Consider the following 10,072-nt stretch of genomic DNA (forward strand, 5'->3'; position numbering starts at 1 on the left):
AGGAATTATTCACTTACATCGCATGCATTCCGACAGGTAAATAACGTGGTGTCATGCCTAGAGTCGTTCAAGGTAATCTGTATAGTATAAAATAATTCCACTGCATTTGGTCTTCAACAATTAGATCAGAGGCTCCAACTTCACAATACCTATTTAAGTTTGAGTATTATCACTTGATCCACATAAGATATGTCTCAAAGCTGTAGTTGGTATTAATAATTTACGTCATAATGTTTTCTAATGTTCGTAGTAAGCTAAATACTGATTTCTTTGTCATTGTGGATTTGTTTATTTTACTCAGATAAAGAATGTACAATTTTTCTAGTCAAATTTGTTTCAATGGTATTTCTATCCTAATTGGTTATTATTTCTTAGCTTGTAGGGTTCATTAACTGAGAAGTCTTTTCCGTAAATTCTGCAGTGTGATAACTAGAATACATATATGGATAACCGTTTTCAGTTTAACAAATTATGAATAATATCAGTGAACAAACAATCATGTGTAATATTCCAGTTTCAAGTGTATCCTAATCACTTCGCTTATGGGAATAATCATACCAAATGAATCGATTTTCAACATTGCCACTAATTTCGAGCTGTGTCATTTAAGCTACTTAACAGCAAATCAGTTGTTATTTCATAGATTCCAATTAAAAATTCTATTTATCCAGAGAAGGTTTAGACTAATAGTCAGCTATTTCAAAGACTGGTACTAGTCTTAGTTCGGTCACCTCTAAGCGTCTTCCAACTTTTATACTGACGAGAATTGTACATCGGCGTAGGTGGCAGCTAGTTATGTTTAGTACAAGTCCTAGCTGAGTCAATCGTTGACAGTTTCGAAACTTACCAATCGATTCGCTATTTCTATTCTATACTCTACGCCTAGACTCAAATCTACTCACTGCTTTTTCATTGTACTTGGACAACTCATCAAGGATATATGTAACTAAATATGAGGAACCCGCTCATTTTTTCAACCTTCATGGGCTATTTCATAATAATTTAATGAAAATCAAAGTTCTGAACAGCTTACTCATCGTTTTGTAGAAACATGCATTTCTCATCTGTACGCCATGGATAAACCATAAATGGTGGAACTTCCAAAGGCAAGTTATCAATACACTCGACAGCTTTGGACTCTGATTAGACTAGAGTGCACGGATGAGTCATTCTTGCATCTAGCGGAGAAGGGATGTGTCTGGACGCTTTCATATTCTTTGAAATTCATTTCATGAGACTTTTTGATGGACTATTGTTATGGTTCAGTAAGAATCTAATGACCAAGCCTTCTGCCATAGTATAAAAAGGGCTGATATTTCTACATGTATATTTTTACTCTGATATTAATGAATAGGACAAAATACTATGATTAGTTATGTATCGTAATCAATGACACATGGTTTTTTCTCTGTGTTAAATCTAAAATAACTTACTTACTTACACCTGTTACTCCTTGTGAAGGAGCATAGGCCACTCACCAGCATTCTCCATCCAACCCTGTCTGGGTAATCCTTTCCAGCTCCTTCCAGTTGTTATTCATCCTTTTCATATCTGATTCCATTTTCCGCATAATGTGTTCTATGGCCTTCCTCTTTTCCGCTTCCCTTCAGGATTCCAAGTTAGGGTTTGCCTCGATGCATTCTGATGATTTGCGTAATGTATGTCCTATCCATTTCCATCGTCTTTTCCTGATTTCCTCTTCAGCTGGAAGTTGCTTTGTTCTCTCCCACAGAAGGCTATTGCTGATGGTATCCGGTCAATGTATGTTGAGTATCTTGCGTAGACAGCTATTTATAAATACTTGTACCTCCTTGACGATGATTGTGGTAGTTCGCCAAGTTTCAGCTCCATACAGTAAAACTGTCCCGACGTTCGTATTGAAGATTCTCACTTTGATATTGGTTGAAAGTTGTTTTGAGTTCCTTATGTTCTTCAATTGTAGGAATGCGACCCTTGCTTTGCCGATCCTCGCCTTTACGTCTGCATCTGAACCTCCTTGTTCATCGATGATGCTTCCTAGGTATGTGAAGGACTCTACATCTTCCGGAGTTTCGCCATCAAGAGTGATTTGATTGCTGTTCTGCGTGTTGAATTTGAGGACCTTGGTTTTCCCTTTGTGTATGCTGAGGCCTACTGATGCAGAGACTGCTGCTACACTGGCTGTCTTCATCTGCATCTGTTCGTGTGTATGCGATAGGAGGGCTAGGTCATCTGCGGTGTCCAAATTGTCTAATTGATTCTGAGCTGTCCATTGTGTTCCATGTTTTCCCTCAGATGTCGAGGTCTTCATAATCCAGTCGACCACCAGAATAAAGAAGAAGGGAGAGAGTAAACAGCCTTGTCTGACTCCAGTCCTTACTTGGAATGCATCTGTCAGCTGTCCTCCATGCAAGACCTTGCACTGTAGTCCGTCGTGTGAGCTCAAGATAATGTTGACAATCTTCTCAGGAACTCCATAGTGTCGAAGAAGTTTCCCTAACGTTCTCCTATCTTCACTGTCAAACGCCTTTTCATAATCGATGAAGTTGATGTATAGTGATGAGTTCCACTCAACTGGTTGTTCGACGATGATCCATGGTGTCGAAATCTAGTCTGTGCACGACCGATCTTTACGGAATCCAGTCTGTAAGATGCAAGATAACTTCTCCTTTTATTCAAATTTGTTCACTTCTATTAGGCAACTAATCAATTAAGATCCCTAACATACGCAGATGATAACATAGATAATTCTAATGTTAACTAAGATGCACATACAATAAGGTCAGCAAAGTAATGCAAATTTCATAATAAATTATGTAGTTGATAGGAATAGTAATTTACATGTAAATGAGCTGATCATAGTTATCGAATTTCTAATAATGCAGAATTTGAAGTATAATTCCTATGAATGCAATTCTTTGTTTGCCCACTCAATTAGACCGTAAGATTACAGCGTACGCTAATGACGACTCCACTTTAGGCTAATCTGACCAAAGATCTTCCCTAAATAACTTGAATGATTGGTAATAGTGGCCAGATATCCTGATTTTTATTAGTTCACTAATCTCTCTATCTTTATTGGCCAGTCAGAACACGAAGATACTGGTATGGTGTGTGTTCCAGCCAGATTGGTTGGTAAAGCCTTTTCTATTGATGCCTCAGCTGACCCTTCTGAAATGGATTCCATGTTTTCAAGGCTCACAAAACCACCACGTGGATGTGATCTTATGGGGAACCGCTATCCCGCAGGTCTTTGCGTGTATCTCGGCATCATAATAAGATCGAGTAAAACATTTTTTGGTTATTAATTACCCTCGATATGTATAGTCTACATGAATACTAGGTAACACACGGACTTTCATCTGAGTATTCCATGGCACACATTCAGGTATATATACCCTGTGAGCAAATAGTTCAGTACTAGGAAGAATCAGGCCTGTAGCTCTAATAGGGTTACTGCCGGTCCCAAGCCGGGGTAAAGGAGGAGGGTTGGGCATGGGGTTAGCGTCCCCATCCCGTAGAAAACTAACTCGCTAAAAAAACGCTTACCAGAAAAAATTATTCAAACCATTTAAACTCTGCCCTGGGAGTTAGAAGGTCTTCAGTTAGAAGAATTATGACGCTTCATGGTGAAAGCCGAGTTCCTTCGGAAGCCACGAGGCCGATGCCCCTTCTAACAACCAGAGCAAAAATTTTTATAGGTACATGGAACGTTCGAACAATGTGGGAAACCGGGAAGACCAGTCAAATAGCAATGGAAATGAGGAGATACAACTTAGCAGTACTGGGAATCAGCGAAACCCACTGGACCCAAGCTGGACAGAAAAGGCTAGCTACGGGAGAGATGCTGCTATACTCCGGTCACGAAGAGGACAATGCTCCACACACTCAGGGAGTCGCTCTTATGCTGTCCAAAGTAGCACGAAATGCACTTGTAGGATGGGAGTCTCACGGATCCAGAATCATCAAAGCATCATTCAAAACAAAGAAGGAGGGGATCTTAATGAATATTATCCAATGTTATGCACCCACCAATGATAGCAACGACGACATTAAAGATCAGTTCTACGAGCGGCTACAGTCAATCATTGAGAAATGTCCAAGAAAGGACCTAACTATTCTGATGGGAGATCTAAATGCCAAAGTCGGAATAGACAACACCGGATATGAAGATATCATGGGACGACATGGACTGGGACAGAGAAACGAAAATGGAGAAAGATTTGCAAATTTGTGTGCATTCAACAAATTGGTCATAGGAGGCACAATATTTCCACACAAGCGTATACACAAGGCTACATGGATCTCACCGGACCACACTACAGAGAACCAAATAGATCATATTTGCATCAACAAAAATTCCGAAGGACAATTGAAGATGTAAGAACCAGGAGAGGAGCTGACGTAGCTTCAGATCACCACCTAGTTGTAGCCAATTTAAAACTGAAGCTAAAAAAGAACTGGACAAGTGGACAAACAGCACTACAAAGGTTCAATACAGCCTTCCTTCGAGATACTGACAAGCTCAATGAATTCAAGATAGCTCTCAACAACAGATTCCAAGCCTTACAAGATCTACTGAAAGAAGAAGAAACTAGTATGGAGGACAACTGGAAAGGCATCAAGGAAGCATTAACTTCAACGTGTCAAGAGGTTCTGGGTCTAAAGAAATACCATCATAAGGAATGGATCTCTACAGAAACACTGGACAAGATCAAAGAAAGGAAGAACAAGAAGGCAGCAATAAACAACAGCCGAACACGAGCAGAGAAAGTCCAAGCACAAGCTGAATACATAGAAGCAAACAAACAAGTGAAGAGGAGCATTAGAGCCGACAAGAAGAAATACGTGGAAGAACTAGTAACGACGGCAGAAAAAGCTGCTAGAGAAGGAAATATGAAACAGCTTTACGATACAACGAAGAAACTAGCAGGGAAATACAGTAAACCAGAGAGGCCGGTCAAAGACAAAGAAGGCAAGCCAATCATCGAAATTCAACATCAGCGTAACAGATGGGTGGAATACTTCGAGGAACTCCTGAATAGGCCGGCTCCAATGAATCCACCGGACATCGAAGCAGCACACATAGATCTTCCTATAGATGTCAACCCACCAACGACGGAAGAAATTAGAATGGCCGTCAGACAAATCAAGAACGGGAAAGCAGCAGGACCCGACAACATACCAGCTGAAGCACTGAAATCAGACATCGAAGCAACCACAAGCATGCTGTACCTTCTATTCAAAAAGATTTGGGAGGAGGAACAAGTGCCAATGGACTGGAAAGAAGGACACCTCGTCAAGATTCCAGAGAAAGGAGATCTGAGCAAATGTGAAAACTACAGGGGCATTACACTACTGTCAATACCAGGGAAAGTCTTCAACAGAGTGTTGCTGAACCGTATGAAGGATGCAGTAGACGCCCAACTTCGAGATTAACAAGCTGGATTCCGTAAGGATCGGTCGTGCACAGACCAAATTGCAACACTACGGACCATCGTCGAACAATCAGTGGAGTGGAACTCATCACTATACATCAACTTCATTGATTATGAAAAGGCATTCGACAGTGTAGATAGGAGGACATTATGGAAACTTCTTCGACACTACGGAGTTCCTGAGAAGATTGTCAATATTATCCGGAACTCATACGACGGACTACAGTGCAAAGTAGTGCATGGAGGACAGCTGACAGATGCATTCCAAGTAAGGACCGGAGTCAGACAAGGCTGTTTACTCTCTCCCTTCTTCTTTCTTCTGGTGGTCGACTGGATTATGAAGACCTCAATATCTGAAGGAAAACACGGCATACAATGGACAACTCAGAATCAATTAGACGATTTGGACTTCGCAGACGACCTAGCCCTCCTATCGCATACACACGAACAGATGCAGATGAAGACAGCCAGTGTAGCAGCAGTCTCTGCATCAGTAGGCCTCAGCATACACAAAGGGAAAACCAAGGTCCTCAAATTCAACACGCAGAACAGCAATCAAATCACTCTTGATGGCGAAACTCTGGAAGATGTAGAGTCCTTCACATACCTAGGAAGCATCATCGATGAACAAGGAGGTTCAGATGCAGACGTAAAGGCGAGGATCGGCAAAGCAAGGGTCGCATTCCTACAATTGAAGAACATATGGAACTCAAAACAACTTTCAACCAATATCAAAGTGAGAATCTTCAATACGAACGTCAAGGCAGTTCTACTGTATGGAGCTGAAACTTGGAGAACTACAACAACCACCATCAAGAAGGTACAAGTATTTATAAATAGCTGTCTACGCAAGATACTCAACATACATTGACCGGATACCATCAGCAATAGCCTTCTGTGGGAGAGAACAAAGCAACTTCCAGCTGAAGAGGAAATCAGGAAAAGACGATGGAAATGGATAGGACATACATTACGCAAACCGTCAAACTGCATCACGAGGCAAGCCCTAACTTGGAACCCTGAAGGGAGGCGAATAAGAGGAAGGCCAAAGAACACATTGCGTCGGATTATAGAAGCAGATATGAAAAGGATGAATTACAACTGGACGGAGCTAGAAAGGATTGCCCAGGACAGGGTTGGATGGAGAATGCTGGTGAGTGGCCTATGCTCCTTCACGAGGAGTAACAGGCGTAAGTAAGTAAGTAATTTAATTTAATTAATCGCGAAAAAATTTCATATTAACAAACATTAATTATAAGTGAGTGTATACACGGTAGATATTTCCTCTTAGTTTAAGATTGTGAAACAATAACTAAAACTTTCTACCAAATAATCGATATTTTTATGCTCGGAATTTCGTTTCTTGTATTGTGATAATCTAAAGATGACATATGATTTTGTTATTGATCAAAAGAAGATTTAAAAAATATTGATCATTATAGCTCAATTCAATCGATTTAACCAAAAACTTTTAAGAGTTGGAGAGCTCTTATCTTGTCAATATTTAAGTGTTTATACTTTCAACAAGTAATTAAGTATCAGGAAATATTTATTCATTCTATGGGATTTCTTGATCTTCAGTCCACTGTTGTTCCAAAAGCACAAAATAGAATGAATCTTATAAATATCTTTTTAAAAGATATTATAATTAGTGCGTTATAAATAGATAGATGTGTTTAACTTGTACGATTTAATATATTCTTGACTTTGGTACTGTGATGTGTACGACTTATGTCGACAGATATAAGTAGTATGTAACATCAATAGAAAGTGGAAACCCTAGTAACAAAAGGTTGAGAAGATTGAATAGAAGAGAATGGGAACAGAAAGTAATTGATATGGATGGGAAGGAGCAATAAAGTTTGAGACAAGTGATAGAAGATTTGCGGTGAGACTATAATTTATGGACGAACCAATCAGATTTAGGATAATAGGTCTTGGATTTTGGCTCGAAATTCACTCATTCATCCGAATAGAGTCTTGGCATTTTAGCTGATGTTAGTTCGTGATGTAAACCATAAATCTAAATCCTAATCCTTACCATCAACTGTAAATTATTGCTTTTATTCTTCAAACTGCTTTATAACTTTCATTTAGCCCTATTAAGTAGGTAGACACCCTCAAGGTCACTTTGACATCGCTCAAAGGTCGTTCATAAATTATAGTCTCACCGGATTTGCAAATAAAGTATTTAATGTATGGTTCTCAGATTTCACCAAGATGTTCTATAAATTTATATTTATATAAATTTGGTTGTCATGGAGCGTGTTCTTGTTCGTTACAGTACTCTTAAGATTTATTACAACAGACAAATACAGTTGATTGCTTAAGATGATTTCAAAGATTAAGCAAACAATATGGTTTTTAGATTAATTTATCATGAATCTTTTAAATTTAATCATTCTATTCAACAACTTGAGGGTTGACCAAACAAACTTTTATCATTGAGTTGATTCGGAAATTTGCCTTTAAGAAATGCAAGAACCTTCGAGCTTAAATCATTTAATTGACAGAATGAAACAGTCATATTTTATATAGTTCAGTTAATTATACAATATGATTATTTTTTGGTCGTATACGTGTTACTGCAAGCATCAATATACATGTAATGAAGATTACTTTGGAATCAGTAAGTGAATCATTTATTTTTTTCTTGTCTTTGAATTTTAAACATCGTATGAAGTAGGTAATGTATTCATCTACAGGCTTGAAAATCCTGGATTCAATCCTGTGTTGCATCATGGTTAAACACTGATAAATACTGACTACATTCAAGCACATTTCTATTGTTCAATAGTTTTCTTTTTTATAATTTCTAAAACCATTTCAGTATATTTCTATTCAACAGATGGATCTTCGGATATTTTCTGGAGTTTCTTTTCATTTTTTAAAGTCACAGTAACTTTCACAAAGAATACATATGTTCTTAGGACTCATTTACTAATTTATTTATTTACTTACCTACCTACTTACTTACATACATACATACATACTTACTTACTTACTTACTTACTTATTTACTTACCAACCTACCTACCTACTTACTTACTTACTTACTTACCTACGTACTTACTTACTTACTTACTTACTTACTTACTTACTTACCTACCTACTTACTTACTTACTTACCTACCTACCTACTTACTTACTTACTTACTAATTCATTTTACTCCCAATGGAGCGTAGGCCGTCGACCAGCATTCTCCAGCCCACTCTGTCCTGGGCCTTCCTTTCCAGCTCTATCTAATTTTTGTTCATTCTTCTCATGTCCGTCTCCATTTCAATACAAATGTCAAGACAGTTCTACTGTATGGGGCAGAAACCTGGAGATACAGGTGTTTATTAACAGTTGTCTACGCAAAATACTTCGGATCCGTTGGCCAGACATTATTAGCAACAACCTACTATGGGAGAGAACAAACCAGATCCCAGCGGAGGAAGAAGTCAGGAAGAAGCGCTGGAAGTGGATAGGACACACATTGAGGAAGGCACCCAACTGCGTCACAAGACAAGCCCTCACATGGAATCCTCAAGGCCAAAGGAGAAGAGGAAGACCAAAGAACACATTACGCCGAGAAATGGAAATAGACATGAGAGAAATGAACAAGAATTGGATGGAACTAGAAAAGAAGGCGGAGGACAGAGTGGGTTGGAGAATGCTGGTCTGCGGCCTATGTTCCATTAGGAGTAACAGATGTAAGTAAGCAAGTAAATAAGTAGAAAACCAACTCTCTGAAAAAGCGCTAACCATTAGGACGCATTTCACCATTATAAAATTTATCTATCGTATTCTCATATCTCCTTATCAATGTTTCGAATACACTATTCTCTTCTCAGTAACATGACAGGACTGAAAATAAATCAAATATTGATTTTTATTCCATAGATGTTTTTTTCCGAATCATGTCATCGTCTCCCCTTCTTTTAAGCAGTTACCATGTTCACAATCATCGATCGGTATTATCTATATTAAAACTGACAAAAATAAAATGTAATCAACGTTTTTGAAGTAATGTACTTATCGATTTGTAACTTGACTGAGTTTTTGTTGAAAAAAAAGTGATGAAAATAGTATATAGAATAAGGTTTAATATCCATAGATAGTACAAATATCTGACTTCATTCAAGGGTTAAGAAATGATACTTTTAGCTACTAACTAGTAATCAATAATATATCGTTTAGTTGTCAGAGTTAATCAAGTTTTGTTGGTCAATTTGACTAGATAATATGGCGAACTATTTTTTTGATATTACTGATTATCAATCAGTTCAAATGAATATCGCGACCCTATACCAGGTTAGTTATAGCCTAGATAGATTAATGGTAACACGTCCGACTTTGATACTTGGTGACTATGGTTTAAATCCAACAAGTGATCTCAGAAATACAGATATTCTGATGAGTTCCATCTAGCATACGTGATTACATGATTAATTTGTAGTGGTTTGCAAAGTTTCTTCATTGTGAATGTAGATCATGGTGTAAACTAACTTCATACTGAACATTATCTTAAAACTTCTAACGCAATGGTAATCATACTATCAATAGAGACTAGCATCATGAAAAATTCCCAAAGTCCTAATGAAAAGTCTTGACCACTAGAGTTTGACTCTGAGAATAGTGAAACAGATTTCATACGTAGCTTTGAATGATG

This window comes from Schistosoma haematobium, chromosome 2, assembly GCF_000699445.3.
Source record: "Schistosoma haematobium chromosome 2, whole genome shotgun sequence".
NCBI lineage: Eukaryota > Metazoa > Platyhelminthes > Trematoda > Strigeidida > Schistosomatidae > Schistosoma > Schistosoma haematobium.